A 26,985-nucleotide genomic window follows, 5' to 3' on the forward strand; every position below is an offset into this window, starting at 1 on the left:
TTAATTAGCTGACTAGAGTGTGACACTTTGAGCTTGTTGAGGATGCAACAGCATGTACCATATAAAGTAATATAACTTGACCAGTAGATGGCACTGTATGTTAAGGTTACCAGTCGTATATATATCTGGAAAACTTGTTGGTTCTTTCTCTCTCTCTTTATACCAAAATGGCTGCTGTTACAGTTTGCTGAATGTCTTGTATGTTTGGGACTTAATCCACACAAGTAAACCAAGTTCTGCCTCATCACCAACTACTAGCGTCTTCTCTAACCCACAACCAACAGGTTATGGGCCCAGCTCTAGGACTGCTGTTCGGCTCGAGCATCGCTATGCTCGGCTCATTGCAGTACTCGGCCGAATACTGCGGGTGCTCGAGTATAATTTAATACAACGAATGTCAATGGGAGACCCGAGCATCAAACCAGGCACCCCCTGCTCTGAAGAAGAGAGGATGTCTGGTTCACAAAAAAAGGTTAGAAATTGATGAAAACTCCATCAAAATTGTTTGGAAACAGCATTAAGAGGATGGCTGGATGCGTCTTGGACTATTATCTATGACCTATAATAGACAACCACACAGAGGCTATATGCCAAAAGCCAGGTATGTGGAAGCCAACAATCTATCCATGATACAGATAACAGTCAGCATACCCTACAATGGCAGCCTTGTGCACTATGAGACATTCCAAACCAGCTGTTATCTGACTGAGAGCCAGTAAGCCTCAAAGTTGCTTCACATCTGTTGGATGGCTTGGGTGGACCCGCGCACCTAGATCAATATAATTAGGATGACAAAAAGATTTCTGATTGTCCTAACATAATATTTAATAACCTTTCTATACAGTTTTGTCATGTAAAAACTCATTTGCATAAAGATAGGCATATGGGAAAGACATGCAAATGAGCAGAATCTGCCTTGTTTTTCAACTGAAAAACCATTTGCATGGAAAATTTGCAATCTACATTACTCATGAACAGCACCATCTATTGGATTCATAGTCTTGTCATAAGACTATGAAACCAATAGATGGTGCTGTTCATGAGTCATGAACAGCGCTATCTATTGGTTTTATAGTCTTATGACAAGATTATTAGTCTTGTCAGAGGACTATGAAACCAATAGATGGCGCTGTTCATCTTGTTGGGGGGCAAGTAAGTGGGGCACCCTGCTCAACAGACTAAACACACCGTTTAGCACTCAGCCTATAATAGCCTACGCTAACACTGAGGTGTACAGGGAGTGCAGAATTATTAGGCAAGTTGTAATTTTGAGGATTAATTTTATTATTGAACAGCAACCATGTTCTCAATGAACCCAAAAAACTCATTAATATCAAAGCTGAATATTTTTGGAAGTAGTTTTTAGTTTGTTTTTAGTTTTAGCTATTTTAGGGGGATATCTGTGTGTGCAGGTGACTATTACTGTGCATAATTATTAGGCAACTTAACAAAAAACAAATATATACCCATCTCAATTATTTATTTTTACCAGTGAAACCAATATAACATCTCAACATTCACAAATATACATTTCTGACATTCAAAAACAAAACAATAACAAATCAGTGACCAATATAGCCTTTCTTTGCAAGGACACTCAAAAGCCTGCCATCCATGGATTCTGTCAGTGTTTTGATCTGTTCACCATCAACATTGCGTGCAGCAGCAACCACAGCCTCCCAGACACTGTTTAGAGAGGTGTACTGTTTTCCCTCCTTGTAAATCTCACATTTGATGATGGACCACAGGTTCTCAATGGGGTTCAGATCAGGTGAACAAGGAGGCCATGTCATTAGATTTTCTTCTTTTATACCCTTTCTTGCCAGCCATGCTGTGGAGTACTTGGACGCGTGTGATGGAGCATTGTCCTGCATGAAAATCATGTTTTTCTTGAAGGATGCAGACTTCTTCCTGTACCACTGCTTGAAGAAGGTGTCTTCCAGAAACTGGCAGTAGGACTGGGAGTTGAGCTTGACTTCATCCTCAACCCGAAAAGGCCCCACAAGCTCATCTTTGATGATACCAGCCCAAACCAGTACTCCACCTCCACCTTGCTGGCGTCTGAGTCGGACTGGAGCTCTCTGCCCTTTACCAATCCAGCCACGGGCCCATCCATCTGGCCCATCAAGACTCACTCTCATTTCATCAGTCCATAAAACCTTAGAAAAATCAGTCTTGAGATATTTCTTGGCCCAGTCTTGACGTTTCAGCTTGTGTGTCTTGTTCAGTGGTGGTCGTCTTTCAGCCTTTCTTACCTTGGCCATGTCTCTGAGTATTGCACACCTTGTGCTTTTGGGCACTCCAGTGATGTTGCAGCTCTGAAATATGGCCAAACTGGTGGCAAGTGGCATCTTGGCAGCTGCACGCTTGACTTTTCTCAGTTCATGGGCAGTTATTTTGCGCCTTGGTTTTTCCACACGCTTCTTGCGACCCTGTTGACTATTTTGAATGAAACGCTTGATTGTTCGATGATCACGCTTCAGAAGCTTTGCAATTTTTAGAGTGCTGCATCCCTCTGCAAGATATCTCACTATTTTTGACTTTTCAGAGCCTGTCAAGTCCTTCTTTTGACCCATTTTGCCAAAGGAAAGGAAGTTGCCTAATAATTATGCACACCTGATATAGGGTGTTGATGTCATTAGACCACACCCCTTCTCATTACAGAGATGCACATCACCTAATATGCTTAATTGGTAGTAGGCTTTCGAGCCTATACAGCTTGAAGTAAGACAACATGCATAAAGAGGATGATGTGGTCAAAATACTCATTTGCCTAATAATTCTGCACTCCCTGTATATTGGATTGCTGCTATCATTCACACATCTTCTAGCACTTTATCTGCGGTAATATAAGCTTGCTAGGGTGTATCTGAGGACTATTGCCCTGCTTGTAATAACTCATGAACAGCGCCATCTATTGGTTTCATAGTCTTATGACAAGACTATGAATCCAATAGATGGTGCTGTTCATGAGTAGTGTAGATCGCGAATATTCTAATCGCAAATTTTAATTGTGAATTTTCCATGTAAAAGGCTGAGTGCTGCACTGTGTGTAGACTCTGTTAAGCCGGGTTCCCCACTTACTAGCGCCCCACAAGAAGAACAGTGCCATCTATTGGCTTCATAGTTTTATGACAAGACTAATAGTCTTGTCATAAGACTATGAAACCAATTGATGGCGCTGCTCATGACTCATGAACAGCGCCATATAATGGTTTCATAGTCTTATGACAAGACTATGAATCCAATAGATGGCGCTGTTCATGAGTGTACATCGTGAAATTTACATCCAAATGGTTTTTCAGCTGAAAAACAAGGCAGATTCTGCGCATTTGCATATCTTTCAAATATGCCCATGTTTATGCAAATGGGAATTTTACATGACAAAACTATATAGAACGGTTATTGAATATTATGTTAGGATAATCAGAAAACTTTTTGTCACCCCAATGATATTGATCTAGGTGCTCAAGTCCACCCAAGCCATCCAACAGATGTGAAGGAACTTTGAGGCTTACTGGCTCTCAGTCAGATGAGAGCTGGTTTGGGATGTCTCATAGCACGCACAGTGAGGCGAAGACTTTTGGAAGATGGCCTGGTGCAAAGAAGGGCAGCAAATAAGCCACTTCTCTCCAAAAAAAACATCAGGGACAGATTGATCTTCTGCAGAAAATATGGTGAATGGACTGCTGAGGACTGGGGCAAAGTCGTATTCTCCGATGAAGCCTCTTTCCGATGAAATCTGAGGGATTTTTTTTTTTAAACCACGGACAGCAGGACTTTTCTTCCCTGTTGCGGTTTTGGGTATTGGGTAAAGTATCGCAGCATTTCTAAGCGTACTTGTGTAAATGTATCGTTGTTATGGCTTCCCCCCTACTTTTGTCCTGGCCCCCAGTGTGCCCCCCCAAAATTTGAGCGCTAGAGACGACACTGCTGCTATGGGACCTCTCTCTTCTGTCTGGGTGCCGGGGCCTAAAAATATCTGACAGTGGCCTGTTCCAGTGTTGGGTGACATGAAGCCTGATTCTCTGCTATGACATGAAACCTGAATCTCTGCTATAGGACCTCTCTCCTCTGTCTGGGTGCCAGGGCCTAAAAATATCTGACAATGGCCTGTTCCAGTGTTGGGTGACATGAAGCCTGATTCTCTGCAATGACATGAAGCCTGAATCTCTGCTATGGGACCTCTCTCCTCTGTCTGGGTGCCGGGGCCTAAAAATATCCGACAGTGGCCTGTTCCAGTGTTGGGTGACATGAAGCCTGATTCTCTGCTATGACATGAAACCTGAATCTCTGCTATAGGACCTCTCTCCTCTGTCTGGGTGCAGGGGCCTAAAAATATCTGACAATGGCCTGTTCCAGTGTTGGGTGACATGAAGCCTGATTCTCTGCTATGACATGAAGCCTGATTCTCTGCTATGGGACCTCTCTCCTCTGTCTGGCTGCCGGAGCCTAAATATCTGACAGTGGCCTGTTCCAGTGGTGGGTGACATGAAGCCTGGTTCTCTGCTATGGGACCTCTCTCCAATTGATATTGGTTAATTTTTATTTATTTAATTTTAATTTTTATTCATTTCCCTATCCACATTTGTTTGCAGGGGATTTACCTACATTTTGCTGCCTTTTGCAGCCCTCTAGCCCTTTTCTGGGCAGTTTTACAGCCTTTATAGTGCCGAAAAGTTCAGGTCCCCATTGACTTCAATGGGGTTCGGGTTCGGGGCGAAGTTCGGGTCGAGTTCGGATCCCGAACATTTCCGGGAAGTTCGGCCGAACTTCTCGAACCCGGACATCCAGGTGTTCACTCAACTCTAGTTGAAATACGTGATTGTTACAGGTGTTGAATTCCTCTGAGGCCCAAAACATTAGGCATTCAACAGACAGAAAAGGCCGCTGTATTTACCTAAGACAGGGACCAATATTTGTTCTGGGTGGCGGATATTTGTGGGCTGGCATGAGGAAATTCAGTTTAAATGTGGTCGTCACAGGTGTTAAATTCCTCCAAGATCCATGCCTCATTCATTTTTAGAAATGTGAGGTAGTTCACAATGTCGTGAACCAGGTGAGTGCATTTATCGGTCATGATCCCCCTGCTGCCCTGAACGTCCTTTCGGACAGGACACTGGATGAGGGGCAAGCCAACAGTTCCATGGCAAATTGTTCCAGCTCTGGCCACAGGTCAAGCCTGCACACCTAGTAGTCTAGGGGTTCCTCGCTTCTCAGAGCGTACACATCAGCCGTTAACCCGATGTAGTTGGACACCTGTCGGTCTAGGCATTCCGTGAGGCTGGATCCAGAGGGCGGCTGTCGATGGGTTGGTTGCAAGAATGATTTCATATACAAAGTGACCAACACATCTTCAAACCGCCCTCTTCTTGCATGAGCTGTTGGATTGGTACCCGCAACTGTTTCTCTGTGAGTGGAAATTCCTCTGCCAGCACCCGCAAAAGCAGAATGCAGCATTTTTCAAAGCAAGGCCTGGAAGTGATGGTGGTAACATGTCCGCCATTTTGTGTTTGTACCGGGGGTCTAAGTACGTTGCCACCCAGTACTGGTCCTTGTCCTTTATGCTTTTTATACGGGGGTCCCTTTTCAAACACTGGAGCATGAAGGCCTCCATTTGCACTAAACTGGAAGCAGTGCAGTGGCCTGGCTCCTGCTCATCGTCTAAGATAATGTCGTCCTCGGTCTCCTCCCCCCAGACACGGACAACACCAGGGATCCCAGAAACATTTAAAGCATGCTCTTCTTGCTCCTCCTCTGACATCTTTATCAGACTCCTCTTGACTTGTCTCAGATGGAGTAGCCCCCCTGAGAATTCATCCAGCATTGCGACTTCCTCATCTTCCTGCTCCTCAATGGCTTGATCAATGACACAACGCAATGCACGCTCCAGAAAGAAGACGTAAGGTACGATGTCACTCACTGGCGTACATACAGGGGTCGCATTTGCAACCGGGCCTGGCACTCCAGGGGGCCCGGCCGCCTGTGGACCCCACCCGGCCGCCCTAAAGCATGTTAAAAACAGCTGCTGGCAGGGGCCCCACTGTACTCACATGTAGTGGAGCACTCTGATGGGGCCCATCATGAAGTACAGTGGCAATTTCGGGCCCCATCAGAGCGCTCCATGACTCCATTACTTGTATAATATGGGGGGGTAGAGGGGGGAGAGCAAACCTCTCTGCTCCCTGCTTCACTGATCTTCAGAGCTCAGGAGCTCCCCCTGCTGGCCCCACAATGCGCTGCTGGCTGTAGGAAGAGAGCTGAAAGCCCGGTAATCTGCCTTCAGCACAGCCAGCAGCGCGATGAGTGTGGAAGCCTGTCTTTGTCATGGAACCATGAACCAGACGTACAACAAGAGATAAGTGGAAAATAAGAAGGTTTTATTGAAAAGCAAGCCGTAAGCAAAAGTCCAAATGGATGGCTAAACCGAAGCAGGGTCTTGCGGAGACAGAGGTCAGGAACCAGAAGGGTAGTCAGACGAAGCCAGGATCAGGAACCAACGGGGTAGTCAGACGAAGCCGGAATCAGGAACCAACGGGGTAGTCAGACGAGGCCAGGATCAGGAACCAGAAGCAGCAGCAGTCTTAGAAGCATGTGAACACAGGAGGACCAAGCAAGGAACTGAAGCCACAGACCTCCTATATATATGAGCTAGGCATCCAGCTCCTCCCAGTGGGAAGGAGAAGCCGCAGGGTGGGAGGCTACAAGAAACCCAGAAACCAGATGGCCGCCAGCACATGTCAAACGAAGGAGAGTAGTAAGAAGGTAAGACCATGACAGTACCTTCCCCTCAAGGGCCCCTCCTCCGCAGAGTAAGGAACGGTTTCTGAGGGAAGCGTGCGTGGAAGGCTCGGAGCAAAGCAGGAGCATGGACATCTGCGGAGAGAACCCAGGAACGCTCCTCTGGACCATAACCACGCCAATGGACCAAAAACTGCAACCGACCGCGGACCAGGCGTGAGTCCAGGATATTGCTCACCTCATATTCCTCACGATTGCCCACTTGGACCGGACGGGGCCGAGGAACCGAGGAAGTGAAACGATTACACACCAAAGGCTTCAACAGGGAGACATGAAACACGTTGGAGATCCGCATGCCAGGAGGAAGCGCAAGGGCATAGGCTACCGGGTTTACCCTGCGAAGCACTCGGAAGGGACCAACAAAACGAGGCGCCAGCTTGGGAGTGGGCACTCGAAGGTTGAGGTTGCGGGTGGACAACCATACACGGTCTCCGACCTGGTAGGAAGGAGCGGGCGCTCGTCTGCGATCAGCCTGGAGTCTCTGGCGCTGCGCAGAGACCTCAAGGGACCTCTGGATCTGTACCCAAGAAGCACGTAGGACGGAAAGGTGATCCTCCACAGCCGGAATATCCTGGGGAGAGAATACCTCCGGTAACACGGCAGGTTGGAACCCATAATTGGCCATGAAGGGAGACGTCCCAGAGGAAGAGTTCACTGCCGTGTTCCTGGCAAACTCAGCCCAAGGCAGGAGGTCAACCCAATTGTCTTGGTGATCGGAGACATAGCAACGAAGGAATTGTTCCAAGGCCTGATTGGATCGTTCTGCGGCCCCATTGGACTGAGGGTGGTAGGCCGAGGAGAAAGAGAGACGAATCCCCAACTGGGAGCAAAAGGCGCGCCAGAACCTGGACACAAACTGACTCCCCCGATCCGACACAATCTCCTTGGGCAAACCGTGCAACCGGAAGACCTCCCTGGCGAAAATCGTGGCCAACTCTTGTGCAGAGGGTAACTTCTTGAGAGGAACACAGTGGCACATTTTGGAAAACCGATCCACAATCATGAGAATGACCGTATGGCCTCGGGATGCAGGGAGGTCCACAATGAAATCCATCCCCAGGTGTGACCATGGGCGCTCCCCGGTGGCTATGGGTTGCAAAAGGCCCAACGGAAGGTGCCGAGGGGACTTACTCTGGGCACAAACGGAGCATGCCGCTACATATGCGGCGATGTCGGAACGTAGAGAAGGCCACCAGAACAGACGTGAAATAGCCCAGGACAGCTGATTCTTTCCAGGATGCCCCGCGGCCTTGGAGTTATGGTAGGTTCGCAACAACCGAATGCGCAACTCCTCAGGCACAAAACACCTGCCGTTGGGTCTCCCAGAGGGAGCACCAGATTGAGCCGCCAAAATCTGCTCACCCAGGGGAGAGGTCAGGCTGGTGCGAATGGCGGCCAGGATCTGATTCGGAGGTATGACCGAAGTCGGAATCGACTCCTCCCCGGACAGCTCGGAGTACTGCCGTGATAAGGCATCCGCTCTGATGTTCTTGGAACCGGGTAGGTAGGAGACCACGTAATTAAAACGTGACAAGAACAGAGCCCATCTGGCCTGACGTGGTGTCAATCTCTTGGCCTCAGAAAGGTAGGTCAGATTCTTGTGGTCCGTCAGGATGAGAACCGGAACCACCGAACCCTCGAGCAAGTGCCTCCATTCTTTAAGGGCCTGCACGATGGCCAATAACTCCCTGTCACCAATCTGATAGTTGCACTCCGCGGAAGACAGTTTCCGGGAGTAAAACCCACAAGGAAGCAGAGGACCCTCTGGTGTTCTACGCTGAGACAGGAGGGCGCCTACTCCCGTCTCAGACGCGTCCACCTCGAGGACAAAGGGCAACCCAGGGTTGGGATGCGACAGAATCGGAGCCGACACAAAGGCGGACTTTAGAGCCTCAAACGCTCGGATGGCCTCGAGCGGCCAGACCTGGAAATTACTGCCCTTCCTGGTCAGATCCGTGAGCGGCTTGGCTAGCATAGAAAAGTCCCTGATGAACTTCCGATAATAATTGGCGAAGCCCAAAAAGCGCTGCAGGGCACGGAGACCACTGGGCTGGGGCCACTGTAAGACAGCCGAAACCTTCTCAGGATCCATGGAGAACCCCTCAGCGGAAATGATGTAACCTAAGAAGGTTACCTGGGATCGGTGAAATTCACATTTCTCAAGCTTACCGAACAGCCTGTTCTCTCGTAACCGTTGCAACACTCGTCTGACATCCATAATGTGGGCCTCCATGGATTCAGAATATACCAAGATGTCATCCAAATAGACCACCACACACTGCTGCAACAGGTCACGGAAAACATCGTTGATGAATTCCTGGAAGACTGCGGGCGCATTGCACAACCCAAAGGGCATAACCAAGGATTCATAATGACCGGTCCTGGTGTTAAACGCGGTCTTCCACTCATCGCCCGCCTTGATCCTTACCAGGTTATATGCCGCCCTCAGGTCGAGTTTGGTAAAGACCGTGGCCCCTTTGAGGCGATCGAACAGCTCGGAAATCAAGGGTATCGGGTAAGCGTTCTTGATCGTGATGCGATTGAGACCCCTGTAATCGATGCAAGGCCTCAACTCACCGCCCTTCTTTTCCACAAAGAAAAATCCAGCCCCTGCCGGGGACGAGGATTTGCGAATGTGTCCGCGTGAAAGCGCCTCCCTCACGTACTCCTCCTATGGCCTCATTCTCCGCTACCGACAGTGGATAGACTTTGCCACGAGGAGGAACGGCACCAGATTGTAACTCTATGGCACAATCGTATGGGCGGTGCGGAGGTAGGGCAACCGCGCGCACCTTATCGAATACATCCCGGTACTCTTCGTATTCAGGAGGCAACAGAGAGTCCGAGGAAGTACACAGCAACTTGACAGGCCCATGGATGCAACTAGCCCCACACTGCGGTGACCACGAGAGGATCTCGGCCGATCTCCAATCGAAAGTCGGATTATGCTTCTGGAGCCAGGGGTACCCCAAGACCACCGAGTAGTGTGGAGACGAAATCACCTGGAAACAGACCGACTCTCTGTGAACGGCACCAATGGCTATCCCCACTGGAAGGGTCTCATGAGTCACGTGTGGCGGCAGAAGGGGTCTGCCGTCTATCGCCTCAAGAGCCAGTGGGGAACCTCGAGGCTGCAGAGGAATGGAATTGGCGGCAGCGAACACACTATCAATGAACAAACCACCAGCACCAGAGTCCACCAACGCCTGGGTCGTCACCGAGCCCCCGACCCAGGAGAGGACAACAGTGATCAGTGGTTTGTCAACACGGGAAACCGGGGACGAGGAGACTCCACCCAAGATCTGCCCCCGACAGGATCTCAGGTGCGAGCGTTTCCCGGACGGTTCGGACATGCCAACCGAAAATGCCCACCGAGACCACAGTACATGCATCGGCCCTCGCGTCTCCGGAGTACCCTCTCCCCCTCGGACAGGCGAGCAAACCCCAGCTGCATGGGTTCACCCCCAGACAAGTCATCCCCAGGAGGCGTGGGAGGAGAGGGAGGCACGGGTGGGACAGCAAACGTAGGCGCCAATCTGTTAGAAGACCTCCGCAGGCTCTCCTTAAAGGAAGGTCTCTCCCTGAGTCTGGTGTCAATCAAAATCAGGAAAGAAATAAGAGACTCGAGCTCCACTGGTAGGTCCTTAGCTGCAACCTCATCCTTCAAGGCATCCGAAAGACCATGAGAGAAAGCAGCGACCAGAGCCTCATTATTCCAGCCCACCTCTGCTGCCAGGGTACGAAACTCAATGGCGTATTCAGCTACGGATCGTGAACCCTGTCTGATGGACATAAGGAGCTTCGCAGCAGAGGCAGCACGAGCCGGCACATCGAATACCTTCCGAAGAGAAGCAACAAAACCGGAAAACTCGGCAACCACCGGATTGTTGTTCTCCCATAAAGGGCTGGCCCAGGCCAAGGCCTTGTCCGAGAGCAGCGAGATCAAGAAGCCCACCTTTGATCTCTCAGTAGGAAAGGCATGTGGCAGCAACTCGAAATAAATGCCCACCTGGTTAAGGAAACCTCGGCACTGAGTTGGCTCTCCCCCAAAGCGCTGTGGAAGGGGGGCAGAACCGGTCATACCCCGAGACACCGCAGGCGCAGCAACAGGTGTCGGGGTAGACTCTGGCGCAACAACCGGAGCGGCAGTAGGAACGGGCCCAGGAGCGACAACCGACCCATCGGCAACGGAAGCGAAATGAGCCGTGCGTTCAAGCAGGGTTTGCAACGCCACAGCGAACCGACCCAACAGGTGATCCTGCTGATCAAGTCTGGCAACCAGCGTAGGTAGCGAAGATGGCCCTGTACCGTCAGAATTCATGGCTTGGTCCTAATGTCATGGAACCATGAACCAGACGTACAACAAGAGATAAGTGGAAAATAAGAAGGTTTTATTGAAAAGCAAGCCGTAAGCAAAAGTCCAAATGGATGGCTAAACCGAAGCAGGGTCTTGCGGAGACAGAGGTCAGGAACCAGAAGGGTAGTCAGACGAAGCCAGGATCAGGAACCAACGGGGTAGTCAGATGAAGCCGGAATCAGGAACCAACGGGGTAGTCAGACGAGGCCAGGATCAGGAACCAGAAGCAGCAGCAGTCTTAGAAGCATGTGAACACAGGAGGACCAAGCAAGGAACTGAAGCCACAGACCTCCTATATATATGAGCTAGGCATCCAGCTCCTCCCAGTGGGAAGGAGAAGCCGCAGGGTGGGAGGCTACAAGAAACCCAGAAACCAGATGGCCGCCAGCACATGTCAAACGAAGGAGAGTAGTAAGAAGGTAAGACCATGACAGTCTTCAGGGAAGAAGAAGGTAAGTATGTGTTTTTTTTTTTTCTAACTCTGCAGACTGGGGAAAGGGGGGGTTTGATGGGCACAACTAGAGTTAGGGGGCACAAAAGTAGGCATCTCTACTGCCATAACTAATTTGAGTGGGCACCTAACCTGGCATAACTACTGTGAGGGGGCATATATGAAGGCATAACTACTGTGAGGGGGTACGTAATCTGGCATAAGCACTGTGAAGGCCACATATGTGGGCATATCTAATGTGAGGGGCACATAATCTTGCATAACCACTCTGAGGGGGCATATATCTGGGCATATCTACTTTGAGGGGGCACATAACCGGGCATAAATACTGTGAAGGGGCATATAATCTGGCATTGCTACTGTGAGGGGACACATAATCTGGCATAACCACTCTGAGGGGGCACATATCTGAGCATATCTACTTTGAGAGGGCACATAACTGGGCATAAATACTGTGAAGGGGCACATAATCTGTCATAACTACTGTGAGGGGCACTCAATCTGGCATTACTACTGTGAGGGGCACATAATCTGGCATTACTACTTTGAGGGGCACATAATCTGGCATTACTACTTTGAGGGGCACATAATCTGGCATTACTACTGTGAGGGGCACATAATCTGGCATTACTACTGTGAGGGGACACATAATCTGGCATAACTACTGTGAGGGGACACATAATCTGGCATTACTATTGTGAGGGAACACATAATCTGGCATTACTACTGTGAGGGACACATAATCTGGGCATTACTACGGTGAGGGAGCACATATTTGGCATCATCACTGTGAGGGGGCACATAACTGGGCATTACTACTGTGAGGGGACACATAATCTGGCCATTACTACTGTGATGGAGCACATATTTGGCATTACTACTGTGAGGGGACACATATTTGGCATAACTACTGTGAGGGGCCGCAAGGTGGGCATTAGTACTGTGTGGTTGCGCTTAGGGGAAATGTCCTGGATTACCCTGCTAGACATTGGCAGGGCTCAGTCTTGCAGGCCAGCACAGCGTCCCCTGCTGGTGATTTCACAAGGGCAGTCACCATCCCTTCCTTATGTGATTATTCTTTTTTTCTCACAACAGGGACCTTGTTCTGGATCCAGCGGACATCATGCCGACGCCAGTGACACCCTGGATGAGGTAGGACCAGATTTTATTAGGACTGGGTAAGTGTAGCCATGCATTGGGCTTAGAGCTCTTTAACACAAGCAGATCCCAAGCGGGTAATCCGCTGCATGAAAGAGAGCAAAGCCCTGTTCCGGACAGCAGAGACACGAAGCATTAACATGATTGATAATGCTCCGTGCCTCTCTGTGATCTTTTTACTACAAAATCACAGTCCGATAAAGTTGTCACAATGATTTTGTAGTAAAAAGATCACAGTCAATCATGTTACTGCTCCGTGTCTCTGCTGTCCAGAATGGGGCTTGGCACTCATTCACGCAGTGGATTAGCCGCACGGATAGAGCCCTTAGTGAGAAAATCTGCCGCTTCTTTGTAAAAATGGGGGGCCCCAATCCAAAGTTTGCACTGTGGCCCATAACACTATAGTTACGCCACTGGCCGCTGGGCAGTGTTCCCTCTAAGCTGCGCGGGTGAGTGGCCATGCAGCAATTATTGTGCCCCCACTTACAAGTTTATTATGTCCGCTCAGCGCGCCCGCTCACCCACCTTGCAATGCCCACACTATTGATAAGTTCTTACAAACTTCCTCGCCTTCTGCGCCCCCTACCACATATTCCCCGCACCACTGCTACTGCCTCCTCCCTCTTTTTCTGACTGAAGAGGAGGAGCAGCATTGCACAGGGTAATGTGGAGGCGGCGTTGTCGCCATCTTAGAAGCTAGACTTCCTCCTGAGACTGAGAGCTGTCTGCTGCATCTGCTACATAAGTATGCTGTGAGTGGGGGCAGACCTGGTGGGTATGCTGCTGCAGAACACAAGGGGTGAAGCAACTGTCAGGGACACACCATCCTATCCCAGTGATAGCCTATCATTGGGATGATGTGTTCCTGCCAGTGGTTTCACCCCTTGTGTTCTGCAGCAGCATGCCCTGCACTTATGTACAGCCTATACCTATGTACAGCCGTACATAGGTGTAGACTGTATATAGGTATAGGCATATCTATCTAGCTGTATAGTATTACTGTGGGATACTGGGTGGACAACTCAGCTACAATATACCACAGATTGTTATATGTTAAGGTCATCTTTGAAGGTTAATGTTTAATGTTTAGATTTCTTACTGTGATCTATATGTATATTTGTGTTTTACGGAAATAAAATATTTTACCGGGGGAGCACGGGAGGCAGAAGCACAATGCCCGCACAGCCCGTCTCCCCTTTTCAAATAGAATACGGATGGCCCTTAGCAACGCTCATTTCTGAGAGCGCTGCTAAGGTCCATTTCAGCCCCAGTTTATTACAAAAATTTAATGTTTTGGCTAAATAAAGTATATTACAAAAATGTTACCTATCACTCGCCCTACACTTAAGCAAAAAAAAAATCATGTAAATGCCAGTTACACTTTAAGCAGGAATATGGTACACTTTACAGCTGTGTGCGGTTATGTACATGTACATACCTCCCAACTTTTGCCCCTGGCAAATTGTGCAGAGGTAGAGTTGGCAGGACAGCAGGATTGCCATCCGAAATCGGCCTGCCCCGCACAAAGCAGTACTGTTGGGAGGCATGTTGTGTGAATAGTAGGGGAGGTAGTGGGGGAGTGGGGGGGGGCGACGGTGAGGCGGCCCCATGGATCAGTTTCACCATGGATTGTGTGTACGCCACTGATGTCACTAATGGCGCCCTGGCTGCGACTGACCGGTTTGGTGATCTTATCAAATGGCCGCAGAAGTCTGCATGTGTCGCGCATGAGCAGCCACTGGCGCGGTAAAAAAAAACTCCCCAGAACCTGTCCTGCCGCAGAGTTCGTACAGTAACTGCATGTTTCTGCTGGAGCAGCCTATCAAGCATATACAAGGTGGAGTTCCATCGCGTTGGCAGTCACAAATCAGATGTCTGACGGGAAGATGGTGTCACTGCTGAACGTCAGCAAGGCGAGCCATGGCCGTGTAAGATCTTCTAAAATGGCTAGAGATTTTCCTGGCCTGCCGCAAGATGTCCTGGACCCCGGGGTATTTGGCAGCGCATCACGGCATGAATAAGTTCAGGACGTGTGACATGCACGGCACGTGTGTCATTTTGCCCTGTTTCAGAGCGCTCAGAAGATTGGCACCGTTGTCGCACACCACTTTACCAACTGTCAAATTGAGCGGGGTTAGCCACTGAAAGGAGTGCAGGACCAGTGTGGCTCTTGGCTTCCAGACACAACAGCTACAGCACAGCATGGCAACGTCTCAACTGGCATGTCAAATTGGTTCTGGGGAGCTTGGGGGGCGCAGCGGAAGAGGAGGTATCAGTGGAAAAGGAGAAGTCAGCCGGGGAAGAGACGGAGGATGGAGTAGGAGGAGGAGAAGAAGAGGCAGACCTGCATGCATTCCGTGGTGGTAACACCAAATCCACACGGGTGCATGGGTTGCATGCTTGACGTCCGTTAGAAGGTTCACCCAGTGGGCAGTAAAAGTTATGTACCTTCCTTGCCCGTGATTGCTAGACTACGTGTCTGTGGTCAGATGTATCTTGGCACCGACACTGTGTGCCAGAGATACATTCACTTGCCGCTGAACATGGCCATATACAGTGGGATGCGAAAGTTTGGGCAACCTTGTTAATCGTCATGATTTTCCTGTATAAATCATTGGTTGTTACGATAAAAAATGTCAGTTAAATATATCATATAGGAGACACACACAGTGATATTTGAGAAGTGAAATGAAGTTTATTGGATTTACAGAAAGTGTGCTATAATTGTTTAAACAAAATTAGGCAGGTGCATAAATTTGGGCACTGTTGTCATTTTATTGATTCCAAAACCTTTAGAACTAATTATTGGAACTCAAATTGGCTTAGTAAGCTCCGTGACCCCTGACCTACATACACAGGTGAATCCAGTTATGAGAAAGAGTATTTAAGGGGGTCAATTGTAAGTTTCCCTCCTCTTTTAATTTTCTCTGAAGAGTAGCAACATGGGGGGTCTCAAAACAACTCTCAAATGACCTGAAGACAAAGATTGTTCACCATCATGGTTTAGGGGAAGGATACAGAAAGCTGTCTCAGAGATTTCAGCTGTCTGTTTCCACAGTTAGGAACATATTGAGGAAATAGAAGACCACAGGCTCAGTTCAAGTTAAGGCTCGAAGTGGCAGACCAAGAAAAATCTCGGATAGACAGAAGCGACGAATGGTGAGAACAGTCAGAGTCAACCCACAGACCAGCACCAAAGACTTACAACATCATCTTGCTGCAGATGGAGTCACTGCGCATCGTTCAACCATTCGGTGCACTTTACACAAGGAGATGCTGTATGCGAGAGTGATGCAGAGGAAGCCTTTTCTCCGCCCACAGCACAAAAAGTGCCGCTTGAGGTGGGCTAAAGCACATTTGGACAAGCCATCTTCATTTTGGAATAAGGTGTTATTTGGCCATAACAAGGGGCGTTATGCATGGAGGAAAAGAACACAGCATTCCAAGAAAAACACCTGCTACCTACAGTAAAATATGGTGGTGGTTCCATCATGCTGTAGGGCTGTGTGGCCAGTGCAGGGACTGGGAATCATGTCAAAGTTGAGGGACGCATGGATTCCGCTCAGTATCAGCAGATTCTGGAGACCAATGTCCAGGAATCAGTGACAAAGCTGAAGCTGCGCCGGGGCTGGATCTTTCAACAAGACAACGACCCTAAACACTGCTCCAAATCCACTAAGGCATTTATGCAGAGGAACAAGTACAATGTTCTGGAATGGCCATCTCAGTCCCCAGACCTGAATATAATTGAAAATCTGTGGTGTGACTTAAAGAGAGCTGCCCATGCTCGGAAGCCGTCAAACCTGAATGAAATTAAGATGTTTTGTAAAGAGGAATGGTCCAAAATACCTTCAACAAGAATCCAGACTCTCATTGGAACCTACAGGAAGCGTTTAGAGGCTGTGATTTCTGCAAAAGGAGGATCTACTAAATATTGATTTAATTTCTTTTTTGTGGTGCCCAAATTTCTGCACCTGCCTAATTTTGTTTAAATCCAATAAACTTCATTTCACTTCTCAAATATCACTGTGTGTGTCTCCTATATGATATATTTAACTGACATTTTTTATCGTAACAAGCAACGATTTATACAGGAAAATCATGACGATTAACAAGGTTGCCCAAACTTTCGCATCCCACTGTAGCTCTGGGATGCCCTTCTGGGAGAAAGATTTCCTTTCGGGGACCTTCCATTGCTGTGTGCAAATGGCCACACATTTTCTAAAGGCCTCAGAGTCCACCAGTTTATATTGCAGTAGTTGGCGGGCTAGCAGTTCCGACTATCAACTTTTTATGTTCGAACATTTGGGCCACGGAAGCCTGCCTTTTGTCAGATGAACGCTACGACGGCGCGGTGGAAGGAGGCGTGGAGGACAAATGGGAGTAGAGAGGGGAAGAGGCAGGACGTGGAGCGCTGGGACTTCTTAAGGTGATCGTCCCTAGTTGAGTGTTGGGCTTACCACGACTTATACATTGACAGCACAGGCTGCAGATGGCAACACTATTGTCAGCAGCTGACATGTAAAAAAAAAGCCCACACTGCGGAGCCATGTGCCGGCGTCCTGGGAGCGCCAGATGTGACCGTGTAATATGGTTGGCTCACTCCAGATACATTTGCAGTCTGCTTTTTGCCTCCTGTGCACTGGGAGTTTTAACTGATTCTCCTCCTTCTCCTCCCTATCTGCTTTTCCGTCTCTCCCTCGGAACTCCCGTCCTCTTCCTCTCTTGTGGGCACCCACGTGACGTCCATCGACACGTCATCATCGTCACCTTCACCACCACTGACATTAGATATCTCGGAGTAGGCAGCAACAGCGGGGACGGGGACCACCCTACTGATCTGGGGACTGTCGTCAAACCGCTGGGTGGTTGCCGTTGCTACCTCCTCTTCCTCATCTGATGCCAAGAATGGTTGCGCATCAGTAGGGTCTGGGAATGGATGGGAAAATAATTCCTCTGACTCGAGTGGAATGGCTATGGTGGCGGTGGTGTCTTTGGGGGTGCACACAGCAGAGAGTGAGGAGGGTGCAGAAGCGGAAGGCTGAGTGAGCCACTCAACCAACTCTGGTGCGTCCTTTGACGTAATCACACGCACCTTCTCCAACTTCCCACTTAGGCTCCGGCTTGTGGCACCTGCCCAACCCCTACCACCCCTGTGGAATGGCCTGCCTCTTCCTCTGCCTGTCATTTTCAAAATTACCCTGTGACAAAGTCCCTACAGAAGAGCAGTATTTGTGGAAGCAGGTATATCGCAGGCCTCAATCAATATTTTGTGGAAGCCGGTATATCAATCCCCTCTATCATTATTTTGCGGAAACAGGTATATAGAACCCAATAATTAGTATTTGCTGGAAGCTGGTAAATCAAACCCCTTAATCAATATTTGGTGGAAGCTGATGCATCGCAGGCTTCAATCAATATTTGGTGGAAGCCGGTATACCAATACCCTGTATGAGTATTTTGTGGAAACAGGTACAGTATATAGAACCCAATAATGAGTATTTGCCGGAAGCTGGTATATCAAACCCCTTAATCAATATTTAGTGGAAGCTGGTGTATCACACCCCTCAATAAATATTTTGTGGAAGCTGGTGTATCACACGCCTCCAATCAGTATTTTGTGGAAGCAGGCATATCGCACCCCTTAATCGGTTTTTTGGGGGGCAACACAAGTTGCAATTAGTTATTCCAATAGCGTTTGTCCCTCTATCTAGCTGTGGTATCTCAGCAGAACCGCACACAACTGCTGCACAATACAAATGCACTATAATATACTTTCTATGTTAGAAAACAGTTGGGTGCTTGAAATAAATCTAATATAGCGATTGGAGCAATAAATGTGAAGATCTCTGGATCCATGCGAGGTACAGGGCTGGTTGTAGCTTTGTTAGAAAGAGATGCCATGTACTATATGATCTCTGATTTTTATTGTTTACATTTACATTGAGGAGGTGGTGATGGTGGGTTCAGGAGGTGCCTGGATGTATTTCTGGAATATGTTAGTGTTGCAGGCTGTGGTGGCTAGAGAGAGGTCGTTGATCCAGAGAGTTATCTGATTGCCTGAATGGAGTCAGGAAGGAATTTTTTTCCCCTTAAGTGGGGAAAATTGGCTTCTACCTCACAGTTTTTATTTTTTTGCCTTCCTCTGGATCAATTTGCAGGATAGCGGGCTGAACTGGATGGACGGATGTCTTTTTGGGCCTTGTATACTATGTTACTATAGGTATATCACATCCCTCAATCAGTTTTTTTTTTGGGGGGGGAGGCAACAGGTATATCACACCAGTTGCAATTAATTATTCCAATAGCGTTTGTCCCTCTATCTAGCTGCGGTATCTCAGCAGAACCACACTCAACTGCACTATAATATACTTTCTATGTTAGAAGGTATATTATAGGTATATCACACCCCTCAATCAGTTTTTTTGGGGCAACAGATATATCACACCCCACTGTATGTCACACCTATCAATAGCACACCTATACCAGACCTTACAAGGACTTTTTGGGCCCTATTAGCTAGCATTTGGTGTCACTAACAGTCTGTCCCTGCTCCACATAGCAACCTCTCCCTACACTGGCAAAAAACTGAATGTAAAATGACTACCAGATCAAGTTTATTTATAGGGTAGGGGGTGTCCATGTACTAAAATGTCTCAATTGGCTGTCCAGTCCCACCTGATGGATGTGTCATGGGTGAAACTTCTGCAAAATGCAAAGAATATGGTGCCAGCGGACATCGCCCTATGTTCGCCTGTTGGGCGAACGAGCAAAGTTTGCCTCAAAACAACCGCCAGGCGAACCACAAGGCCATCTCTAATTATTATACACTGACCAAAAATATAAACGCAACACTTTCGGATTTGCTCCCATTTTGCATAAGCTGAACTGAAAGATCTGAAACATTTTCTACATACACAAAAGACCCATTACTCCCAAATATTGTTCACAAATCTGTCTAAATCTTTATTAGTGAGCACTTCTCCTTTGCTGAAATCATCCATCCCACCTCACAGGTGTGGCATATCAGGGTGCTGATTAGACAGCATGAATATTGCACAGGTGTGCCTTAAACTGGCCATGATGCCACAGATGTCGCAACGTTTGAGGGAGCGTGCAATTGGCATGCTGACTGCAGGAATGTCTACCAGAGATGTTGCCCATGCATGAATGCAATGAATGTTCATTTCTGTACCATAAGCCGTCTTCAAAGGCGTTTCAGAGAATTTGGCAGTACATCCAACCAGCCTCACAACCGCAGACCACGTGTAAGCACACCAGCCCAAGACCTCCACATCCAACATGTTCGCCTCCATGATCGTCTGAGACCAGCCACCCGGACAGCTGCAGCAACAATTGGTTTGCATAACCAAAGAATTTCTGCACAAACTGTCAGAAACCGTCTCAGGGAAGCTCATCTGCATGCTTATTGTCCTCATCAGGGTCTGGACCTGACTGCAGTTTGTCGTCGTAACCGACTTGAGTGGGCAAATTCTCTCATTCGATGGCATCTGGCATGTTGGAGGCGTTCTGTTCTGAGTTCTGTTATTAATGTTCAGGGCAGATGGCAGACAGCGTGTGTGGCATCGTGTGGATGGGCAGTTTGCTGACGTCAATGTTGTGGATCGAGTGGCCCATGGTGGCGGTGGGGTTATGGTATGGGCAGGCGTATGTTATGGACAACGAACGCAGGTGCATTTTATTAATGGCATTTTGAATGCACAGAGATACCGTGACAAGATCCATTGTTGTGTTATTCATCCATGGCCATCACCTCATGTTGCAGCATGATAATGCACAGCCCCATAGTGCAAGGATCTGTACACAATTCCTGGAAGCTGAAAACATCACAGTTCTTGCATGGCCAGCATACTTACCAGACATGTCACCCATTGAGCATGTGTCACAGGGCGCCGGCGATGCGCTCTGCAGTGCAGAAGGCACCCCACCTCTGTACAGGAGTGAGGACGCGTGCAGCGTCCTCGTCTCCTATGGGATGGGGGGGCGGGGCGGACCCGGCCGCGCACGTCTCCTCAGCACGGCCAGCGTCCTCGGTCCCCCCAGCAACCAGATGAAGCCTGAGCACCGATCTGGGCACTCTGTGCTCAGTCTTTTGCAGTAGGGCGAGTCATGTGACGCTGGCCACGTCACATGACCCCTGTTACTCAGTATTTAAACAGGCAGCCTGCTGGTCACAGGTTATTTAGGTTCCTGCTGTGAATTTGCATTACCTGGCATACTTACCTTCTGCTATTTCCTGACGATCCTCTGCCTGCTCCTTGTCTACTTTGCTGCTCTCCTGGAATTCTGACCCCGGCTTCCTCCTGACGATCCTCTGCTGACTCCTTTGGTACTTCTCGACTCTCCTGGTATTTATGACCCGGCTTCTCCTGACTATTCTATGCTTGCTCCATTTGTACTTTGTTGCTCTCCTGGTATTGACTCGGTCCGTTCATATTCTGTTGTTTGTCTGGTCTGTCCTCCCAGCACTTTTTCCAAACTAGGGATTGCTGTCCAGTTGTCTACTGTCATTAGGACTTGCGAGGCAAGTAGGCAGGGCCAGGGGTGAGGGTGGAGCGCAGTGATCACTTTCTCCCCCCTGTGTGTGTGTGTGTGTGTACGCAACCGTTACAGCATGTTTTGGATGCTCTGGATCGGTGTACAGGTCCTTCTCAAAAAATTAGCATATTGTGATAAAGTTCATTATTTTCTGTAATGTACTGATAAACATTAGACTTTCATATATTTTAGATTCATTACACACCAACTGAAGTAGTTCAAGCCTTTTATTGTTTTAATATTGATGATTTTGGCATACAGCTCATGAAAACCCAAAATTCCTATCTCAAAAAATTAGCATATCATGAAAAGGTTCTCTAAACGAGCTATCAACCTAATCATCTGAATCAACTAATTACCTCTAAACACCTGCAAAAGATTCCTGAGGCTTTTAAAAACTCCCAGCCTGGTTCATTACTCAAAACCGCAATCATGGGTAAGACTGCCGACCTGACTGCTGTCCAGAAGGCCATCATTGACACCCTCAAGCAAGAGGGTAAGACACAGAAAGAAATTTCTGAACGAATAGGCTGTTCCCAGAGTGCTGTATCAAGGCACCTCAGTGGGAAGTCTGTGGGAAGGAAAAAGTGTGGCAGAAAACGCTGCACAACGAGAAGAGGTGACCGGACCCTGAGGAAGATTGTGGAGAAGGACCGATTCCAGACCTTGGGGGACCTGCGGAAGCAGTGGACTGAGTCTGGAGTAGAAACATCCAGAGCCACCGTGTACAGGCGTGTGCAGGAAATGGGCTACAGGTGCCGCATTCCCCAGGTCAAGCCACTTTTGAACCAGAAACAGCGGCAGAAGCGCCTGACCTGGGCTACAGAGAAGCAGCACTGGACTGTTGCATGTCATTCGGAAATCAAGGTGCCAGAGTCTGGAGGAAGACTGGGGAGAGGGAAATGCCAAAATGCCTGAAGTCCAGTGTCAAGTACCCACAGTCAGTGATGGTCTGGGGTGCCATGTCAGCTGCTGGTGTTGGTCCACTGTGTTTTATCAAGGGCAGGGTCAATGCAGCTAGCTATCAGGAGATTTTGGAGCACTTCATGCTTCCATCTGCTGAAAAGCTTTATGGAGATGAAGATTTCATTTTTCAGCACGACCTGGCACCTGCTCACAGTGCCAAAACCACTGGTAAATGGTTTACTGACCATGGTATTACTGTGCTCAATTGGCCTGCCAACTCTCCTGACCTGAACCCCATAGAGAATCTGTGGGATGAGCTTAAGGCCGCTATCGAAGCATCCTGGGCCTCCATAACACCTCAGCAGTGCCACAGGCTGATTGCCTCCATGCCACGCCGCATTGAAGCAGTCATTTCTGCAAAAGGATTCCCGACCAAGTATTGAGTGCATAACTGAACATAATTATTTGAAGGTTGACTTTTTTTGTATTAAAAACACTTTTCTTTTATTGGTCGGATGAAATATGCTAATTTTTTGAGATAGGAAATTTGGGTTTTCATGAGCTGTATGCCAAAATCATCAATATTAAAACAATAAAAGGCTTGAACTACTTCAGTTGGTGTGTAATGAATGTAAAATATATGAAAGTCTAATGTTTATCAGTACATTACAGAAAATAATGAACTTTATCACAATATGCTAATTTTTTTAGAAGGACCTGTATACTACAGCGTGTTCCAGTTCCTGCCAATATTCTGCAACTTCGCACAGCTATTATAGAGTAGTGGACAAACATTCCACAGGCCACAATCAACAACCTGATCAACTCTATGCGACGGAGATGTGTTGCTTTGCGTGAGGCAGATACGTGAGCCAGATACAGACTAGTGTTGAGCGCGAATATTCGAATTGCAAATTTTTTTCTCGAATATCGTAACTTCGAGATTTCGCGAATACTTAGAATATAGTTCTATATATTCGCGAAATGGAATATTCTTTATTTTTTTTTTTGTTATATTTTTTTCTTTCCCACTTCCCTAAAGTTGTTCTTACCTGTCCTTTTGGATTCCTGGCTTCCTGGCTGCTCCAGTCAGTGCCCGTTGCCGCTTCTGCCGACTTCCGTGCTCATGGAGCGTCCCCATCACCATGGGAACGTCTCCATATACTAGAATGTACTGTCGTATTTGAGAATTACGTTGAAATCGCAATTCGATTAATTTAAGTTATAATAATCGAATTGCGATTTCAACTTAACACTGCTATATTCCATATTCGTTAATTCTAGCCTAATATGGAATATAGCAGTGCTAAGTTGAAATCGCGGTTCGATTAATTCAAGTTATAATAATCGAATTGCGATTTCAACTTTTTACGTATATTCTTAATATTGCTCTAACTCCGTCTTTTAGAATATTCATAATATTCTAAAAGACGAAGTTAGAGCAATATAACGAATATTCTAAAAGACGAAGTTAGAGCAATATAACGAATATTCTAAAAGACGAAGTTAGAGCAATATTAAGAATATTCGTAAAATACACATATAGATTGCAATTTAGCTAATATACTGCTATAGTAATTTTTTTAACAGTGTACATATTTTCAAAACTTAGAGGACCTTTCACCAGAAAAAAACTTCTAAACTAACTATACAGACATGTAGAGCGGCGCCCAGGGACCACCCTGCACTTACTGTTATACCTGGGCACCGCTCCGTTCTCCCGTTATAGCCTCCGGTATCTTCATAATTAGGCTCCACCCAGGGGAACCTGCCGGCGCCTCCTTCTCCCATGCTGCAGCGCTGGCCAATCACAGCGCTCAGCTCATAGCCTGAGAGGCTTTTTTCTCTCTCAGGCTATGAGCTGAGCTCTGCGATTGGCCAGCGCTACAGCATGGGAGAATGAGCAGACGGCAGGTTCCCCTGGGTGGAGCCTATCTATGAAGATACCGGAGGCAATAACGCGAGAACGAAGCGGCGCCCTGGTATAACAGTAAGTGCAGGGGGGTCCCGGGGCGCCGCTCTACATGTCTGTATAGTTAGTTTAGAAGTTTTTTTCTGGTGAAAGGTCCTCTTTAAGTTCAGAAGAGGCAAAAAAAAAAATATAGAAAAAAAAAGGATTATAGCACTATATTAGCTAAATTACAATCTATATGTGTATTTTATGAAAATTCGTAATATTGCTCTAACTTCGTCTTTTAGAACATTACGAATATTCTAAAAGACGAAGTTAGAGCAATATTAAGAATATTCGTAAAAAATACACATATTAGCCTAGCTATAGTCAATTACTCATAGGAACGTTGCCTTATACTATCAAAAGAAAAATCGCAATACGCAATTAATTAAATCGCATATTAATCGCGATAATTGGAATAATTACGAATATTCGATTTCGACGAATATGACACGAATATTCAATCGAATATTCGCGAAATATCGCAAAATCGAATATGGCACCTCCCGCTCATCACTAATACTGACTGGTTTTCTGATCCCTGCTGCCCCAGTAAGGCAAAACTGTGCACATTTCAGAGTGACCATTAATTGTGGGCAGTCTAAGGCACACCTGTGCAATATTCATGCTGTCTAATCAGCACCTTGATTTGCCATACTTGTAATGTGGGATGGATTATCCCGGCAAAGGAGAAGTGCTCATTAACACAGATTTAAACTGATTTGTGAACAATATTTGAGAGTAATGGGTCTTTTGTGTATGTAGAAAATGTTTCAGATCTTTGCGTTCAGCTCATGCAAAATGGGATCTAAACCAAACACTTTTGTTGGTTATATTTTTGGTCAGTGTAAATACCATGGTAAAACATACATGAGAACGGTTTTCCCCTCTACTTTTTTTTCATTCCACACATTCTTTCTAAAAGATTAAAGAGCAACTTGTGAAATAAGAAACACAAAATAAATTTATTATCTCTACTCTGTCCTCTTCTATTCTGCAATTTGTATTAAATCAAAGAAAGACAATTAACAATGCAACATTTCAAGTCCAAGTTTAATCACTTACTTTATTCATTTAGGAATACCCTCTGACTCCTGTCAACATACTTTAATTCAGTTAACCACTATTGTCCTTCTCAGGGCAAACACTTCTTTCGCTTTTCCAACTGTCACTTTCTGCATACAGTTTACATCTACTGGATCTACTTCATGCAATGTTGACAACCAATTTCCGCACAATCCACCCCAATAGCACCAACTGGTGGCTATAATGTAGTACAGAGCTTTCTCCCATCCTGAAACAACTGCTGACACAAAGAAACACATCTTTTCTAATATATGGACATCATTTCCACTAAATGTGCACTTTTTCTTGTTTATTGGAACTTTTCTTTTTCTATATTTGGTCTGGGCTACCTTTACAGCAGCAGTTTCAGCAATGTGTTGGTAATGCTCTAATTTATCCTTGATTAGTCTCTGACCACACTGAGAATCCTTCTTGCTCAACACTTTTATGCTCTAATTTACTACATTCTTTCAAAACTTGTTGTAATCTTGTATGAGCCTTTTTATAGGCTGTCAACAAAATCCAGCAACGTCTCCCCAGACTACATTACCTGCCTAAGGCCTCTTTCACACTTGCGTTGTCCGGATCCATCGTGTACTCCATTTGCCGGAACTACACGCCGGATCCAGAAAAACGCGTAAGAACGTATCATTTTTTCTTTCTGGATGCGTCTTTCCGGCTTTTTTGGTAAGAGACTGATCCGGAATTTCTGAAGCCAACATCAATGTTTTCTTTCCGGATCCGTCGGACGGATCTGGTATGGGGCCGGATCCGTACGACGGATCCGGAAATAAAACCGTTGATGTTGGCTTCAGGATTTCCGGATCAGTCTCTTTTCGCGCCAGCCAAGCCCTTCCTACTTCCTGGCGCAGACGCAACTTCCGGATCCGTCGTTGCATCGTAACAACTGAAGATGTTAGGACGGATCCGGAATAATACATTGTCTTTAGATTTTCGTTTAAACATCCTGACACCAAACAGTTAATCTTCAAAACTTTTTGGCAAACTGCCAAATGAAAATATTTTGCACAAATAAACTGTGGTACCTGTGGATCTCTATGCAAAAAGTTATTTTCAAATACAAACGTTTGTTTCAAAGATATATCAATTTGGCATCCTGCCAACTACGCCAATTTATGTTTTGCCTGATAAAAGTGTTGCTAACACTACGATGGAGCACTCAGTAGCATACAGACTAGGACCTTAAGTGAGTTAAAGCAAAATAATTACTTTATTTACGATTAATGATAATAGAATTATGGTTGACAATAAGAGTTATCATAAATGATAAAACTAAAGTTATCTTGACTATCATGAGTAAGTAAGAGTAAAGCATCAATACATCACCAGATATTGTAGCATCACACCTTGCCTACAGATTGGGGGATTCCAACAATCAGCACAGGGAAGAATCTGGGAGCAGCGCAAGGCACATCTGCTGTGTCTTTAATGGATGCCAAATTCCCTGTGGAAACCCCCCTAATTTTATAAGCAAATATGATTTCATAATCTTGTGATTGGGCATGTAAGCGCGTGATCATATTTACTTGATCATGCGCAAGGAGTAAAGTATTATTATGAACACTTCATGTGTTCATGCACAATAACTTGTTTTCCTGACTTGTGACAATGCCCGAGAATCTTCTTTGTTTTCCTGAACTCCAGTACCCTCAGTACTTTTCCACTTATATACACGGCTATGCTAACTAAGGTTTCATGTCAGTCACCATAATT

The 26,985-nt window shown here is 46.8% G+C and overlaps 1 protein-coding gene across 3 annotated transcripts in view; it reads right to left on the reverse strand.

The window, feature by feature from the left end:
* Positions 1–26,708, reverse strand: part of LOC122931280 (relaxin-3-like) — a 69,519-nt gene extending 42,811 nt beyond the window's left edge. The window contains exon 1 of one of the 3 annotated variants that reach the window (XR_006388230.1): positions 26,599–26,705. The gene's annotated coding sequence lies outside the window, so the exon portion shown is untranslated. Of the gene's footprint in view, positions 1–26,598 lie in introns of all 3 variants that reach the window. The other 2 variants (XR_006388229.1, XR_006388231.1) reach the window with 2 other exon arrangements.
* Between the last annotated feature and the right edge of the window lie 277 nt (positions 26,709–26,985).

This window comes from Bufo gargarizans, chromosome 1 (assembly GCF_014858855.1).
Source record: "Bufo gargarizans isolate SCDJY-AF-19 chromosome 1, ASM1485885v1, whole genome shotgun sequence".
NCBI classification, from domain to species: Eukaryota; Metazoa; Chordata; class Amphibia; order Anura; family Bufonidae; genus Bufo; species Bufo gargarizans.